At 36.2% G+C, this 18832-nt stretch overlaps 1 protein-coding gene across 5 annotated transcripts in view; it reads right to left on the bottom strand.

Moving 5' to 3' along the window:
• MBD5 (methyl-CpG binding domain protein 5) overlaps nt 1-18832 on the bottom strand; it is a 187339-nt gene that overhangs the window by 131631 nt on the left and 36876 nt on the right. For all 5 annotated transcript variants that reach the window (XM_060106166.1, XM_060106167.1, XM_060106168.1 and 2 more), the window contains exon 2: nt 15049-15169. The gene's annotated coding sequence lies outside the window, so the exon portion shown is untranslated. The remainder of the gene's footprint in view (nt 1-15048; nt 15170-18832) is intronic.

Below are 18832 nucleotides of genomic sequence, written 5' to 3'. Positions count from 1 at the left end.
GGGTTAGATTTCAAAACAAGTAGATTACTGTAATTCTAAACACAGGTAAATAATGGGGAAAAATCCATAATGAGTCTTATCTAGCATGATCTAAAACTTTAAAATGAACAATCATTATTTGTGCATTTTAAACTGGAATATAAAAGCATTATGTTCTATTAATTGCATATTTTAAAACAATATTTTAATGCCAGCTTTAAAAATGATTGTGCAGCAATATTAAATGGTGTGCACCCTGTAATTCTAGCCTGTGGAAGCAGTGTCTGAGGTTTCACAGTAAATATCAGCAATGCAGCACACTCTACCTCAATTTTCAATATCTAGGTCACATGACTCACTTTGAATACTGTGAATAGAAAAAAAAACAAGCAGGAAGATTTCTGTAGTGCTACCAAGAAATCATAACAACATTCAAATTATGAAAGAAAATAGCATAGTATGGTTTTAAAAATAATTCCTATATAAAAACAGAAGGTAGTGCCCTAAAAATGAACTTCTGATCTATTATTTAAAATGAATAAAACCATTGAGGAGCATTACTTAATAAAATGCCTTGTGGTTTTACTACTCCCTCAGATGTGTGTGTGTGTGTACATGCACACACTGTATGTGTGTGTGTGAGCACTGAACAGTCAGAAAGAGACAAGAAGAAGATACTGAAAATTTCCAGTTACAATAAAGGCGAATAGGTATGACAATAATGATATCTGAAATTACAATCTTTTTATTTATATAAAGAAACTCGAAGGGTGGACAATATATTTTAACTATGAAAAATGCATAGTGGTTTTGCAATTTCTTTAAGCCACAATCACATAGTTGTAGATATCTGGAGTCTGGAATCTTCTTTACTGTAATTTTTATTATTTTCCTTGAAATCTACTGAATTTATTAGGTTTTGGATTTAAAATTTCTCCTTTCCCCTTCCCCAGGTTATGTGAAAGACAGGAAGTAAATGAGAGACCCTAATAATCTATAACAAAACTCTGCTACCACTTATAATTTTTATGTATGTATATTTCTTTTTAAGGGAGAGTCAAATGAAAGCAACTTGTCTAAGTGCACTTTTCTTAATCTATTCAATAACATTAAAGAGAAATCACACATGACAGCGCAACAAATTAGATGGGAAATACTAAAAAACTGCATTTAAGTGACTAGAATTTATAAAGATAGAACTTTGATAAAGAAATGATTCATAGTATAAAGACTTGGCTATAATCAATGTATATGTCTTTAACAGCACTAAAGCTTACAAGTATCTTTTAATCGAGTACCCAAAGGAGCTGCTTAAGACAACAAGGAAGCAGGAAAAGCACTTTTTAGATGTAACATTCCATGAGCTGGCAACAATCCTCTTTAAAGTACCAAAATTTTCATATAGATACAGGTTAGGGGATTTGGATTAGCAAATTTACTCTAGTTATGGAAATATTCTAGAGGTGGTTTAAAAATGGGTCCACAGTATGAAGAAGGAGAAAATGAAATTATATATTTTATCTCATTTAACCATTATTGCCACCCTATGAGATAGTATTTTGATCCCCATAGCTGTCATCTTACTGCAAAAAAAGGATTACAAGCTTCTAGAAGTCAAAGGCTGGTTTAAGACCAATTTACTGCTATTCTATGCAAAATCAAGTTTATATTCAATAATAAAAGAGATAGGTTGGTATTCAGCAATAGATGGAAAGCACTGCTAGAGTAGGTAGAGATTAGATGATTTCTGAAGAAAGTTACTTCTGTTTTAGCCTGGGGAATAATATATTATATAACATATTAATATTTTACGTAATATGACAATAAATATATTTTGCTTAATATTTATTTCATTAAATATTGATCTATTTATGTCTAAGAACATATATTTATGTCATTATTTTAATAACTAGTTTTATTATCTATATCACAAGCTAGGTCCTATAAGCATCACATAATTATATCCAGGAAAACCTAGTCAGTTAGTTTATGCTGCTATACTTCAAATGACATTTGATCTGGTCATTTTTCTACTTACAAACATTCAATGACTTCTAGTTAAAGATGGGAGGTAGACCATACTTGTTTTTACTTCTTTTAAGACCTACTAAAATGATAGTAAAGGAATAAAAAATAAGTGACACCACAATGTATGGGGGACAGACCATCAACAGATGAGAGATTTCAAAAAATTAATGTGAACAGGAAAATACAGAGAGAAAAATGCTGCGATGGAGCACAGGAAACCTCAGCCTACAGTAGACATGGAGTGGCAAAAGCTAAGATCGGACCCATCAATCTGCGGAACTACAGAGAGGTCCAAAGGCTCGCAGATGCCCAGTGAGAGGGCAGCAATGAGAGCAGCAGTGAGAGGTTGGGCTGAAAACGGCGGGGTTAATTTAAGGTTTGTATAAGGAACAGCTGGCACCCACATCCACTGAAGCAAGGCATTCCTAAAGAAATAATCAAAGGGCTCCTCTTGGGGAAAATCAATCCTATGAATAGTTTTTATCTCTGGCATTTAGGGACTCTTGATTGTAATGAATGGGTCCTGTCCTAGCCACCCTAAACACCTGAAATCAGGAAAAGCTGCCTTTGTATGCAAAACTCCCAATCAGCTGTTTATTTCCTCACTGTTATATATGAACCTGTATCCAAGAATTACCAGATATTTAAAGAAAGCTTCCTGCATAAAAAAGAGGAAAAAAAAAAAGCAAACAGAAAAATGAAGCTGAATTGGAGGAAATGGGTAACTTAGGGAAAAAAAGATGAATTTTAAAAAGAACTCTAGCTAGCATCCTCAGGGACAGTGAGCAGACATCATACACAAAATAGTATTAGTGATGATTATAATAGTAATGACAATAGCAAATACATATAAGGCTTACTGCATTCCAGATTTTATTCTTAACGTTTTATGTTTACAAACTCATTTAATCCTCAGAACTCTGAGATAAGTAGACTATTATTATCCCCATTTCAGATTAGGACAGAGACAGAGAATTTAAAATTGCTCAAGGTCACAGAGTTACTAAGTGGGAGATAGGGATTCAAGCTCAGTCTGGGTCCAAAATCTGTGCTCTTAATCACTACCCTCTTCATCTTTAACAAACAAAGACAAACAAACAAAACTCCAAGAGAATATGAAAGACTCTTGGAAAATGAAAACTTAATTTTATATTTCAACCCTCCTATGAATCTCTTTTTTGGGTTTGGTTTTAGGAATTGAGAGCATTGCCTGGAAATAGATTTAAAAAGAAATAGAAAATATTATTATAAAGAAGAGACGGTAGATGTTCAGCTCATGTGGTCCTTCATAGAATAGCAACAGTTACAGAAGGAAAGAACAAGAAGAAAAAAAGAAAAAAGAAAAAAGAAAAAAAGGAAGGACACTACTAAAGAAATACAAGATGATTTTCTAGGGATTAAACTCCTCAGATGAAAGTGCTCACTGAATACAACATGAACACAAAAAAGCCTATAACACGCACATCATTGGGAACTGAAAACACCAAGAAAAACAAGAATGGACCCCAAAAGTTACCAGAAGGAAAGAATAGATGAGCTACAAAGGACCAACTCAGGCTGGTGCAAATAAATTTTAAAAGATTGTGGAGCATCACCATCCAAGTTCAGTGGGAAAATGATTTGTACCCTAGAATCCCAGACAACCTACAATTCAGATGGCAAGCAGTTAGATAGGCAGCAACTGCTTATCCTCAGCACATTCTTCAAAGGCTTCAAAGGCTCTTTCTACAATTTTTAACACAATGATTGTTAAGACTATTATAGGGCTTCCCTGGTGGCGCAGTGGTTGAAAGTCCGCCTGCCGATGCAGGGGATGCGGGTTCGTGCCCCGGTCCGGGAAGATCCCACATCCCACATGACGCGGAGCGGCTAGGCCCGTGAGCCATGGCTGCTGAGCCTGTGCATCCAGAGCCTGCGCTCCGTAATGGGAGAGGCCACAACAGTGAGAGGCCCGTGTATGGCAAAAAAAAAAAAAAAAAAAGACTATTATAAAAACAGTCAGTTGTAGAAGTGGTACAAAATGTCAGTTTTTAGACTGTGTCTCATGTAGAGCAAGTAGTCGAACGTGGCACCTTTTAATGCTTTTTCTCCCTCTCCAATACTGATGCACAAACCCCACTTCTCCCCTTTCCCCCAGTCAGACCCTGTTCCCACGCTTGCACCTTCTGATGTTAGAACCTGGATACACTCCTAGTGAGAATAAAATAAAGAACATTCAAACATTTGAAAGTTCAAAAAATTTATCATCCATATATTCTTTCTTAGAAAGTTGCTAAGGGATATGCTTCATTAAAGGAGGATGTACAACGAAAAAGAGAAAAAATGTGGGTTGAGGAGGAAAGGGAAGCCTTAGGATGACAGTTGTGTGGCCAAAGGATGTAAGGATCTAGAAGAGCAGTTCCCAGGGAAAACAACAAAAGCAAAAAGAGATGCCCAGAATGTTTCACATAATGAAGAGTCGGAAAGAATTGGGAATATGACAAAGAAAAACAATGCAAGAAAAACAAAAATAGGCAATTAGAAATTTTAAGAAAACTGAAAAATGGCCTAAGTAAGGGAATATAACCAAAAAAGACTACTTGGGACTATAATTAATCATTAATTTAAATGATACTGTATCTGGCACTATTTTAGCCACTGAGATTATAAAAGTGAGGGGGAAAATAGTAAACCAAAAAAATCAAAGAAATTGAAGTAGATAATCCTTGTCTCCTTGAAGCTGTAGTCAAGGATGGGGAGAGTGACAATAATTTTAAAAATTAAGTGAAATACAATATATGATTTGTATTAACAATAAGTGCTACAGCGAAAAATACAACAGACAGTAAAGCAAGAATCCTAGGTAGGGGAGTTGCTATTTCCGATAAGATGGTCAGGAACAGCCCTACTGAGCAGCTGCCACTTGGGTCAAGAGCTTAAGGAAGGGCAGGAACAGTCAATGTGGTCCTGTGGGTGAATGGATGTTCCAGGTGGTGGGAACAGAAAATGCAAAGGCACTTTTCACACAATAATATATAAATGCTTAATTATGGTTATAAAGTAGATGTAAATGGCATCAATTTTAGAAATACAAAGATGAAAGAACTGAGAACAGAACCACGGAGAATGTGGACACACTTGTCCTCATCTGCTAGAGGGGACGATCCCAAAGCAGCACCTATAGTTAATGGGATAAGAAATAAAGGTATTATAAAGGTATACTGTTGTATCCACAGTTACAACAGAGAAACCAAAAATAGAGATAAAACCAAATGAAGAATGATAGAGAAAAGGTAGAGGTGGGGTAGGGTTAAGTGAGTGAATTTATAATGCCTCCTTTATTTGTGTGTGTGTGTATGTGTGTGCGCGTTACTATATGATGCCTGAAAGTGATAAATTAAAAAATTTGAGGTGGAAGCAAATTACTTTTACCTGGATAAATGAAGATAAATATCAGAAGGAAAAGTGGAAAGAGAAGTGAGGCGTCAGTGGGAAAAGGGGAACCAAAGAACTATTGATTTTAACCATGTGCATATATTAATTTGACTTAAGCACACCCACCTACCTACACACACACACACACACACACACACACACACACACACACACACACCCTTTGGAAGCTCTTAGGATAAATAACACTGCCTACAGGGCCCTGACTGACTCACAAGCCTCACTTCATGCCTCCCTCCCCTGCACTCTCTGCTCTGACTACACTGGCCCCCTTTCAGTTTCCTGAGCAAGCAAGTCCCTATGCTGTTCCTTCTATCTGAAATGTTTGGCCGAATATTTACCTCCAGGCTGACTTATCCATTAGGCACAGCGGGCACAAGTGCCTAGGGCCCAAAATACTTTTAGGAGTCCATGAAAATGTTTTACTTTCTATTAAAATATGGAAAAAAAAACACTTTTCGTTGAAAGAAAATGTTTTAGTATACAATACTAACATATTTGTTTTCATACCAGTATAATCACAAAATACAATTTTTAATATTCTTATGGAGGAAGGGGCCCATGAAGGCAAAAGTGTCTAGGGCCCATAAAAGTCACACTGTGGTCCCTGCCTATCCTACTCCCCATTTCCACCTGACCTTGTGGATCCTACTCATCCCTCAGATCTCAGCCAAAATGCCCCTTCTTCAGAGATCCTTTGCCTGATTTTCCCAGACTATATGAGGTCCCTACATATGTTCTTGCATTACCTTATAATGTGGAAATGAAATAAATTGTGTAATTTTCTGTTTAATGAAATCAGGAACTGTGCCTACCTCATTTACCACTATGTTCCCAGTACAAAGCCTTATATGTATTGATGTGAGACCATGTAGCACTGAGAATTTTCTACTGTGGTTCCCTCAAGCCCTGGTTCAGGTTTCTGATCCCAAATTTACTACTTACTATTTAAGCTCTTATTGACTCAGTTTCCTCATTTAAAATTGGGGATGATAATGGAGTTTTGAGTTAGAATGTGAATTAGAATAGTGACTGGCATATAGTAAACCCTATATAAAGCCTCGTTACCCTTTTATTAGATGATTACAAGAACACTACCCTTTTTATTAGTATTATCATCATTATTATTCCATACATTGTGTGAGTTAAGTAAATGTTTTAGTTTGTTAATTTCCTCCCTCTTACTATCTATTATGTAAATATGTTTTAAAAGAGGGTGGAGTCATTTTAAGAACTTAAGTCACAAAGTTTTTAGAGAAGAGTTAGAGCAAAGAGCTATAAGGATGGAAGGAAATGGAGATTTTGGTAATTGAAAATACATAATTATCCACGAATTTAAAACTTCAGGGCTTTCAAGATAGCCACACTAACCAGTTCATAATTTTACATGATAAGATCGGGCTAGAAGAATGTTTTTAGCAAAGAGTAGTAAATCAGAATTCTCTCAAACATAAATTTCCATGAAAATCTAACAAAAATGAGAGGTGGAATTTATTATCTTTTTTAAAAAAATCTTACCCATTTCCCCTGAATAGATGCTCTACACAGTTGAACACAATTTTCAATAGTGATATTACTTTCTTGGGGTTACAATTTTTTATACATAATTCCATCTGAGGGTAAATAAAAATAAATACCCCCAAAGCAGTAAAAATAAAATAAAGCAACAGTAAATGAAAAGCCGGCCAACGGTTTTCATTTTGGTAAACAGTTATCTTAATATTTAAGCTTCAGACTCCTGAGATGACCCTTGGGATAAAATGACAGACTCAAGTCTTGATTCCTTCTGGTAATTTAAACAATACTCCACAAACTAAGGACCATTTATTTCGAGGATAAATGACTGTCTAGGAGGATTAATGTCCTCGGGCTTTGCCTGGGGTGTGTAATCCCACCTAATCATTACTCACAATGACCCAGAAAAGCCTCAAGTTAAAACTGTGATTGCTACTTAGAACTAAACTTGAAAATTCATTAAAAAAAATCTTCTTTCATGATTTCATTTTTTTGTTTAATTCATGTGCACCTTTAGACATGAACTGCAGCAAACATTAAAACCTAGAGCAACAGTCAACATGTTTTGAGTGTTGCTTTCTTCATTAATTTATGAAAAAGATAAGCCATCTTTTTATTTGAAAACCAAAATAACTTTTATAAATGCAAAAATGAATTGAGGGATGCAGTATTCCCTGAAAATAAGGGAATAATCTAGAGTCAAATCATGCCACAAATTTCTTTAATTAGACCTTTCACATTTTTTTTTCCTTAGGATGTTATTTCTTGCCATCTATCTTGCCAAAACTTTCCATTCCTGCTTTATCTCTAGGATTGACTGCTGGAATCCTCTCTCTGTTCTTCCAGTAACTCTGTCTACTTTAGTTGATAGAGAAATACAATTTCTTACTGATTATAAGATTTAAGAGTCTCTTCTCTGAATAACAGCAATTAAGAGTGAGGGCTGGGCTTCCCTGGTGGCGCAGCGGTTGAGAGTCCGCCTGCCGATGCAGGGGACACGGGTTCATGCCCCGGTCCGGGAAGATCCCACGTGCCGCGGGGTGGCTGGGCCCGTGAGCCATGGCCGCTGAGCCTGCGCGTCCGGAGCCTGTGCTCCGCAACGGGAGAGGCCACAACAGTGAGAGGCCCGCGTACGGGGGGAAAAAAAATAAAAAATAAAAAGAGTGAGGGCTATGTGTCTCGGGCTGCCTGGGTTAGAGTCAGATTCCTTACCTCTATAAAAGGGGATAATAAAAGATTTTACCTCAAAGCACACCGTAAGGATTAAATGAGACAAATAATTCAAAGTATTTAGTAGATTGATTGCTATATAGTAAGCACTGAATAATTGTTATTGTTGCTAATAATAACTTTTTAGAACCTTTTATTTATAATACTTCTTAAATAGCTTCTGAGAAAACTGGATAAAAAAATTCTTGTGACTTTGGATAAGCTTCAGTTAAGCTCTCTGCTCTTCTATTTTCTCGTTTATAAAATGAAATAATCTGGCAATATTAACCCAAAGTACTCTCTTAACTATAAAAACTTACACGATATTACTTAGCTATGACGAAGGTTCAGATTTATTTTCCTTCTCTGCGTTTGATATGTATTGACAATCTTATTTCCAGTTGAGACTAACTCTGGTTTTTTTTAGCTTTCTTCTTTGAATAAGAATCATGTCTAATGATATTCTGTACTCTTTCTGGCATTAGTAATCATGAGATACTTTCTTAACTTCTTATGATGAACTTTTACATTCAGTATCAAACCCCGAAGAAGACGCTAAGATGATATTGCTTTCTTCTGAACTGATAGCTCAAAAACTAATCAGATATTAACCACATATAACAAATGAAATTCTATCTAATCCAAGGATTTTAAAAAAACAAACCCTGTTATGTTTCTGGAGAGGCGTATACAAAGTTTTACTCAAAAGGCTTGGAAAGTCTTTTTAATATAGTAACATAATTCACAATTTAGGATAGTGCCTTCTGAGGACAGGAAAATAAATTTTTTTTTTTTTTTTTTTTTTTTTTTTTTTTTTTTGCAGTATGCGGGCCTCTCACCGTTGTGGCCTCCCCCGTTGCGGAGCACAGGCTCCGGACGCGCAGGCTCCGGACGCGCAGGCTCAGCGGCCACGGCCCACGGGCCCAGCCGCTCCGCGGCACATGGGATCCTCCCAGACCGGGGCACGAACCCGCATCCCCTGCATCGGCAGGCGGACTCCCAACCACCTGCGCCACCAGGGAGGCCCAGGAAAATAAAATTTTATATCATGGTATAAGAAGTGTTATAGATTCTAATAAGGCATAACTTTAGTAAAAAAGGAAGCTGAAGTTTTTTTATTAAGATATAACTTTAGTAACAAAAAAGTTATACAGATATCATACAGATATGTATATTTAATCAATGAGAGAGGAGTAACATAAATATTTAGTATAATTAAATTCTCATAAAGGCTATTTTAAAATCCTAAATTATGTAACAATAAACTTAACTAATGCTGACGTTTGGTTTAACATTATAAATATCTTGTAGTGAAAGTCAGTGATTCCAGCAAGACAAACTATGGCAGATGTAAAATACAGGTTAGTTAAAAATACCTTTAAAGTCAGTGTGCATACTGAAGTATTTAATGATTTAATATCTGAATTTGCTTCAAAATAATACAGATGGTATAAGTGAAACAAGATTAGCTGTGAGTTCTTAATTACTGAAGCCAGACTGAGGTACATGGGGGTTCATTATACTATTCTGCCAAATACTCTGTGTTTAAAACCGTCCATAATATACACAGTTCCCCCCCCCCCAAAAAAAGCCAATGTACTAGCAGACACCAAAACCAGAACCCATGAGGAAGATTATAGATTTAACCTCATAAAAATGCTAACTTTATATGGCAAAAAGTAAGTACATAAAACAAAAACAACCAGCTTTACAACAAATGTTAAAGGAACTTCCCTAGGTGGGAAAGAGACCAGCAACGTAAAACAACCTTGTATACATATAGACTGCTATATCAAAACCTCATGGGAACAGCAAACCAAAAAATTACAATACATACACACACAAAAAGAAAAAGCAACCCAAACACAACACCAAAGATAGTTATCAAACCACAAGATAAGAGAACAAAAGAGAAAGGGAAGAAGAAAGACCTACAAAAATAAATCCAAAACAATTAAGAAAATGTCAATAGGAACAATCATATCAATAATTATCTTAAATGTAAATGGATTAAATGCTCCAACCAAAAGAAAAAGACTGGCTGAATGGATACAAAAACAAGACCCATGTATATGCTGTCTAAAAGAGAACCACTTCAGCTTTAGGGACACATACAGACTGAAAATGAGGGGATAGAAAAAGGAATTCCATACAAATAGAAACCAAAAGAAAGCTGGAGTAGCAGCTTTTTAATTAGACAAAATAAACTTTAAAATAAAGACTGTTACAAGACACAAGGAAGGACACTACATAATGATGAAGGGACCAATCCAAGAAGAAGACATAACAATTGTAAATATATATGCACCCAACATAGGAGCATCTCAATATATAAGGCAAATGCTAACAGCCATAAAACGAGAAACTGACAGTAACACAATAATAGTGGGGGGTCTTTAACACCCCAATTACCCCAATGGACAGATCATCAACACAGAAGACCAATAAGGAAACACAAGCCTTAAATGACACATTAGACGAGAGAGACTTAATTGATATTTATAGGACATTCCATTCAAAAGCAGCAGAATACACTTTCTTCTCAAGTGCGCATGGAATATTCTCCAGGAGAGTTCACATCCTGGTCCACAAATCAAGGTTTGGTAAATTTAAGAAAATTGAAATCATATCAAGCATCTTTTCTGACCACAATGCAATGAGATTAGAAATCAATTATATGAAAAATACTGTAAAAAACACAAACACATGGAGGTTAAACAATGTTACTAAACAACCAATGGATCACTGAAGAAATTAAAGAAGAAATAAAAAAATACCTAGAGGCAAACAACAATGAAGACACAATGATCCAAAACCTATGGGACGCAGCAAAAGCAGTTCTAAAAGGGAGGTTTATAACAGTACAATCTTACCTCAGGAAACAAGAAACATCTCAAATAAACAACCTAACCTACACCTAAAGCAATTAGAGAAAGAATAAAAAAACCTCAAAGATAGCAGAAGTAAAGAAATCATAAAGATCAGATCAGAAATAAATGAAAAAGAAATGAAGAAAACAATAGCAAAGATCAATAAAACTAAAAGCTGGTTCTTTGAGAAGATAAACAAAATTGATAAACCATTAGCCAGGCTCATCAAGAAAAAAAGGGAGAAGACTCAAATCAATAAAATTAGAAATGAAAACGGAGAAGTAACAACTGACACTGCAGAAATACAAAGGATCATGAGAGATTACTACCAGCAACTATATACCAATAAAATGGACAACCTGGAAGAAATGGACAAATTCTTGGAAAAGCACAACCTTCCGAGACTGAACCAGGAAGAAATAGAAAATATAAACAGACCAATCACAAGCACTGAAATTGAGACTGTGATTAAAACTCTTCCAATAAACAAAAGCCCAGGACCAGATGGCTTCACAGGCGAATTCTATCAAACATTTAGAGAAGAGCTAACATTTATTCTTCTCAAACTCTTCCAAAATATAGCAGAGGGAGGAACACTCCCAAACTCATTCTACGAGGCCACCATCACCCTGATACCAAAACCAGAGAAAGATGTCACAAAGAAAGAAAACTATAGGCCAATATCACTGATGAACATAGATGCAAAAATCCTCAGCAAAAGACTAGCAAACCGAATCCAACAGCACATTAAAAAGATCACACACCATGATCAAGTGGAATATATCCCAGGGACGCAAGGATTCTTCAACATACACAAATCAATCAATTTATACACCACATTAACAAACTGAAGAAAATAAAACATATGATCATCTCAATAGATGCAGAAAAAGCTTTTCACAAAACTCAACACCTATTTATGATAAAAACTCTCCAGACAGTGGACATGGAGGTAACATACCTCAACATAATAAAGGCCATATACAACACACCCACAGCAAACATTATTCTCAATGGTGAAAAACTGAAAGCATTTTCTCAAAGATCAGGAACAAGACAAGGATGTCCACTCTAGCCACTTTTGTTCAACATAGTTTTGTAAGTCCTAGCCACAGCAATCAGAGAAGAAAAAGAAATAAAAGGAATCCAAATTGTAAAAGAAGAAGTAAAACTGAAACTGTTTGCAGATGACATGATACTATACATAGAAAATCCTAAAGATGCTACCAGAAAACTACTAGAGATCATCAATGAGTTTGCTAAAGTTGCAGGATATATAATTAATTCACAGAAATCTCTCGCATTCCTACACACTAACAACGAAAGTTCAGAAAGAGAAATTAAGGAAACAATCCCATTTACCATCACATCAAAAAGAATAAAATACCTAGGAATAAATCTACTTAAGGAGGCAAAAGACCTGTACTCTGAAAACTATAAGATACTGATGAAAGAAATCAAAGATGACACAAACAAATGGAAAGATATGCCATGTTCTTGGATTGGAAGAATCAATATTATCAAAATGACTATACTACCCAAGGCAATCTACAGATTTAATGGAATCCCTATTAAACTAACAATGGCATTTTTCACAGAACTCGAAAATTTTTTTTTACAATTTTACAACACAAAAGACCCTGAATAGCCAAAGCATCCTGAGAAAGAAAAACAGAGCTGGAGGAACCAGGCTCCCTGACTTCAGACTATTCTACAAAGCTACAGTAATCAAAACCATATGGCAATGGCACAAAAACAGAAATATAGATCAATAAAACAGGATAGGGCCTCCCTGGTGGCGCAGTGGTTGAGAGTCCGCCTGCCGATGCAGGGGATACGGGTTCGTGCCCCGGTCCGGGAGGATCCCATATGCCGCGGAGCGGCTGGGCCCGTGAGCCATGGCCGCTGAGCCTGCGCATCCGGAGCCTGTGCTCCGCAACGGGAGAGGCCACAACAGTGAGAGGCCCGCGTACCACAAAAAAAAATAATAATAATAAAAAAAATAAAACAGGATAGAAAGTCCAGAGATAAACCCACACACCTATCTCAACTAATCTATGACAAAGGAGGCAAGAATATACAATGGAGAAAAGATGGTCTCTTCAATAAGTAGTGTGGGGAAAACTGGACAGCTACATGTAAAAGAATAAAATTAGAACGCTCCCTAACATCGTACACAAAATAAACTCAAAATGGATTAAAGACCTAAATGTAAGGTGGCAAAGTATAAAACTCTTAGAGGAAAACATAGGCAGAACATTCTCTGACATAAATTGCAGAAAGATCTTTTCTGACCCACCTCCTAGAGGAATGAAAACAAAAACAAAAATAAACAAATGGGACCTAATGAAACTTAAAAGCTTTTGCACAGCAAAGGAAACCATAAACAAAATGAAAAGACAACCCACAGAATGGGAAAAAAATATTTGCAAATGAAGTGACCAGGGAGGGATTCATCTCCAATATATATAAACAGTTCATGCAGCTCAATAACAAAAAAACAAACAACCCAATCAAAAAATGAGCAGAAGACCTAAATAGACATTTATCCAAAGAAGGCATACAGATGGCCAACAAACACAAGAAAAGATGCTCAACATCACTAATTATTAGAGAAAAGCAAATCAAAATTACAATGAGTTATCACCTCACACCAGTCAGAATGGCCATCATCAAAAAGTCTACAAACAATAAATGCTGGAGAGGGTGTGGAGAAAAGGGAACCCTCCTACACTGTTGGTGGGAATGTAAATTGCTACAGCCACTATGGAGAACAGTATGGAGGTTCCTTAAAAAACTAAAAATATTAGTACCATACAATCCAGCAATCCCACTCCTGGGCATATATCTGGACAAAACCATAATTCAAAAAGATACATGCACCCCAATGTTCACTGCCACTCTATTTACAATAGCCAAGACATGGAAGCAGCCTAAATGTCCATCGACAGAGGAATGAATAAAGAAGATGTGGTACATATATACAATGGAATATTACTCAGCCATAAAAAAGAACAAAATAATGCCATTTGCAGCAACATGGATGGACCCAGAGATTGTCGTACTGAGTGAAGTAAGTCAGACAGAGAAGGACAAGTATCGTATAATATCACTTATATATGGTATCTGAAAAAATGATACAAATGAACTTATTTACAAAATAGAAACAGTTACAGATGTAGAAAATAAACTTATGGTTACCAAGGGGGAAAGTGGCAGGGAGGGATTAATTGGGAGATTGGGATTGATATATACACAGTACTATAAATAAAATAGACAATCAACAAGGATCTACTGTATAGCACAAGGAAGTCTACTCAATATTCTGTGATAACCTATATGGGAAAAGAATCTGAAAAAGAATGGATATAGGTATATGTATAACTGAATCACTTTGCTGTACACCTGAAATGAACACAACATTATAAATCAACTACACTCCAATATAAAATTAAATTAAATTTAAAAAAATTAAATAAGAAGCATTCTAGCCAAGGAGCATTTATATTCTATCATTTCTAGTCATATGTACATATGTATATAATAATATAATGCATAATTATATATGTATTATTATGCATCATATAGACATATATCAATAAATTCAGAAAGACATATGACAACATATAAAAAGTACTTATCTCAAGGTGGTAAGATTACTATACTTTTCCATATTGTCTTCTTTTCTTTTTTTTACAATGAACATGTATTAATTTTATAATAGAAATATTCTTTAGAGGTGCTTGTATGTCTTAACTATTTCGAGAAGTCTGGCATTTTATTTATTTTTATTTATTTATTTTTTGAATTTTAGAATTTTATTTATTATTTTATACAGCAGGTTCTTATTAGTTATCCATTTTATACATATTAGTGTATATATGTAAATCCCAATCTCCCAATTGGCATTTTAATCTATAGATGTCAGATGTTTTTCATATTCAATAGATATTAAGTTCACAGACAAGAAAACTATAATTATATGAAGAATTCATGGAGAGAAAACAACTCCTACCTTCTGGAGAGAAACTGTAAAAACATAACATGTGCTGTGAGACCCAGCAGCGTAATGGAGGCAGTAAATCTCTAGATGCTCTATGCCTTTACGAGTCCCTATAAAGGAGTACCTCTTCTCTCTGTAACAGAAATAACATAGACACACATATTTATTTAAAGGACAGGCTGAATGAAAAGTATCCTTAAGTATACACTGGAGCTATATAGGCTGCTGCCTGTTTTCAAGTGGGGTCTCACAGAAAAACAGTTGGAAATATTACCACTTAAAAAAAAATAAATTTATTTATTTATTTATTTTTGGCTGCATTGGGTCTTTGTTGCTGTGTGCAAGCTTTCTCTAGTTGCGGTGTGCGGGGGCTACTCTTCATTGCGGTATGTGGGCTTCTCATTGTGGTGGCTTCTCTTGTTGCAGAGCATGGGCTCTAGGCGTGCAGGCTTCAGTAGCTGTGGCAAGCGGGCTCAGTAGTTGTGGTTTGCGGGCTGTAGAGTGCAGGCTCAGTAGTTGTGGAGGATGGGCTTAGTTGCTCCGCGGCATGTGGGATCTTCATGGACCAGGGATCCAAGCCATGTCCCCTGAATTGGCAGGTGGATTCTTAACCTCTGTGTCACCAGAGAAGTCCTATTTTTTTTAAATTTACCATTTTAAACATTTTATTTATTTACTTTTGACTGTATCGGGTTAGTTGCGGCATGAGGGACCTTTGTTGTGCTATGTGGGCTTCTTAGTTGCACCATGCATGCAGGATCTAGTTCCCCGACCAGGGATTGAATCCATGCCCTCTGCATTGGAAGCGTGGAGTCTTAACCACTGGACCACCAGGGAAGTCCCCCATTACCACTTATTTGTTATATAACCTTGGGAACATTACTTATCCTCTCTGTGCCTTAGTTTCCTCATCTGTAAATAGGGATAATAACAGTACCCAAGTAGAAGGGTTATTATAAAGATTAATATTCATAAAGTACAACAGTGTCAGATACAATAACAACAGTGTATGCCATATATGTGGTTTTTAAAGATAAATACCTGAGTGGGGTTGATTATATTAATAGAGACTCTTCACAGAGCATATTACTTTCAGTGATATTTTACTTCTGTTAACATCTCAAGTAATTCTCACTTCAGTGCTATGAATGGATATTATTACCACCTGGCCCTCAGCTTTGCAAATTAGAAAGTTGATTTTATCAGAGCTCCCCAAACTGTTACAGACTCACAAGACCTGATAAATTTAAAAAGGCAACTTTTTGTTGTTCCAAAATGATAGCAAATGGACTGCATATAATACTATTTCCTGCTACCTGGTCTATTTAAGTACAAACCACTTAGAAATTACCTGTTTAGTGTAAAGTTAAAGCAAGTAGAATTGGAAAACTCAAACTGGACCTTCCATCAAACCATAGTAGTGTGTTTTTCTACTGTGTTACTAATCTCCTCTTACACTTGATATGATACCTTGAGAAAGCACAACATCACCAATGGAATATTCTTGCCACGAATGTTTAATCTCAATCTAATAATCAAAAAAAATCAGAAAAATCTAAATTAAGGGACATCTTGCAAACAATTTGCCCAGACTTTTAAAACATGTCAACAACATGACACAAAAAAGGCTGGGAATTTTTCTTTTTTTTAAGTTTAAAGGAGATTAAATGGATATGACAACTGAATACAATGCATGATCCTTGACTGGATCTTGAAATCAGGGGAAAAGAAGACAGCTATAATTACTGAACAGTTGGGAAATTTAAAATACAGACTTTTAAAATCCTTATTAGTTAATACATTTAAAATTAGGTGGATTATTCCTGTAAATAAAAATTATTCATTCATGCGTTTATATGCGTCATAATTAATTAAATATCTATTCAGTGTGATAGGCCTGCAGATAATAAAAATTCTTGCAAGTAACAGACCCTAAAATTCAGTCTTGGCCTGGCCAAAGAGGTCAGGTGAAGGGTAGTGCAGACCCCTCTATCTTAGTCTGGCAAGTTAGCAAAGTGGCTAAACCACCGTCTGATATATTTGGGACTCAGGCCATCTTCCTATTGAAGTGTTTTCCCTTCTAATGAAGGGGAAAAATTCAGAATGTTGAAGCAGGCTGCTGCTTCATGCAGCCTTCAATAAAGTTCTACAAGAAAGAGTGGCACATCAGGAAGCAGAGAAGGGAAAAAAAGATAGCTTTGCCAAAAGAGCTACTTTCTGTCTGTGGCTGAGAATCAGATGATCTGGAGCTTGGTAGGACTGAAGAAGCCAAATTATAAATGTTTTATAATTATCTTTTATTTATTTTTGAATAGGTTATTTGCATGATATAGAATTTGAGAGATATAAAAAGGCAGTGAAAAATTTCCCATCCAGTCTTGTTCCCCAGACATCTATTCCTCACCCCCCCCCAACCGCCAGAGGCAATCCCTGCTACCGCTCATGTATTCTTCCAGAAATGTTTAATGCATTGCCTTATCTATACATGCATTTACAGAAATGGAGCAGGTTATATACTCTGTTTTATACCTTGCTTTCTTTATGTAATATGTTTTGTCAATTGATCACTTCAGTACATAGAGAGCTGCATTATTATATATTATTTTCATAAAGCTTATACTGTAAAAACTATAGAGTAGATAAGAACGCAAGAGGACACAACAGGTGTTTTCCCATGGAAAGGAAAAAAATACTGGCCACCAGACAAAAAGAGCATTGAGGTATCTGAGTGTAGAGTACTGAAGATGACGACTGAGAAAGGTAGCTGGGAGGATTTATCTGAAGACATCTTTGGATTCAGAGAGTACCAGTGCATTGTGGCAGAACATCTGAAAAGTTACTGAAGCCTTTGCCATGAGAGGGGTGCAAAAGTGGCTAAGACTAATCTGGCAGACATTAAAGAGACTGGGGTTTGAGGAAACAGGGTGAAGAGTACCTGGTCCTCACAACTGGAGACCACAGCAAGAACCGCAGCAGTAGACTAAGTATACGAAGTCCAGAGGCCCAGCAAGAGGAAACACATCTCAGCGGATGACGGCACATGGTGCCCAAATGCCAAGGGCCCTGAGTAACTCAGCAGAGACCAGCAAGCAGAGAGAAGAATGTGAAAGCCCATGCTTATCCGCTGATATCAGGACGATATGAGTCTCCCCAGGAACTTGGGGAAGAGCAGAAGGGAAGGAGAGGATCAGAAGAAGAATCTTAGTTTAAAGCCTAAATTGACTCAATTTTAACTCAGAAGTGACCAAGTTAGTACCAGTTGGTAAGATTAAGTTTTCCTTTATCTATGGAAGTGATGGGGTGGGGGGACCAGGAGAAGAGGTTTGTGAGTTAATTCTGTTTCACACATAGGCAAATGGTATTTTACACACTTAATAAAATTTAAACCTACATAGCTCATAAGGCTGTTACAAGGATTCAATGAAATGGTTGTGTGAAAATGTACAAAGAATAAATGGTGTGATTTTCTGGTTACAATTTTTTTTTTATATCTTTATTGGAGTATAATTGCTTTACAATGTTGCGTCAGTTTCTGCTGGTTACAGTGGCAACCTTTCTGTGACTTCCCCCCCAAGTTCCGGGGAACTTTACTGTGGTCCCATAATTCCAGATTTTATTATACACGCCCACTTCCAAAGAGTATTGGTTTTGAAGTAAGTGAATCCTCAGTTCAAATTCTACCTCTGTCACCCACTAGCTGTAAGAATCTGGGGAAGTAACTTAACTTCTCTGAGTCTCTGAATCTTTATTCATAAAACATAGTGTGACAACCAAAAATTCTGTTATACTGTATTAA

Source organism: Mesoplodon densirostris, chromosome 8, assembly GCF_025265405.1.
Source record: "Mesoplodon densirostris isolate mMesDen1 chromosome 8, mMesDen1 primary haplotype, whole genome shotgun sequence".
In the NCBI taxonomy this organism is placed as follows: domain Eukaryota; kingdom Metazoa; phylum Chordata; class Mammalia; order Artiodactyla; family Ziphiidae; genus Mesoplodon; species Mesoplodon densirostris.
Note: the sequence above shows the minus strand (reverse complement) of the source record. Positions and strands in the feature narration are given on the sequence as shown.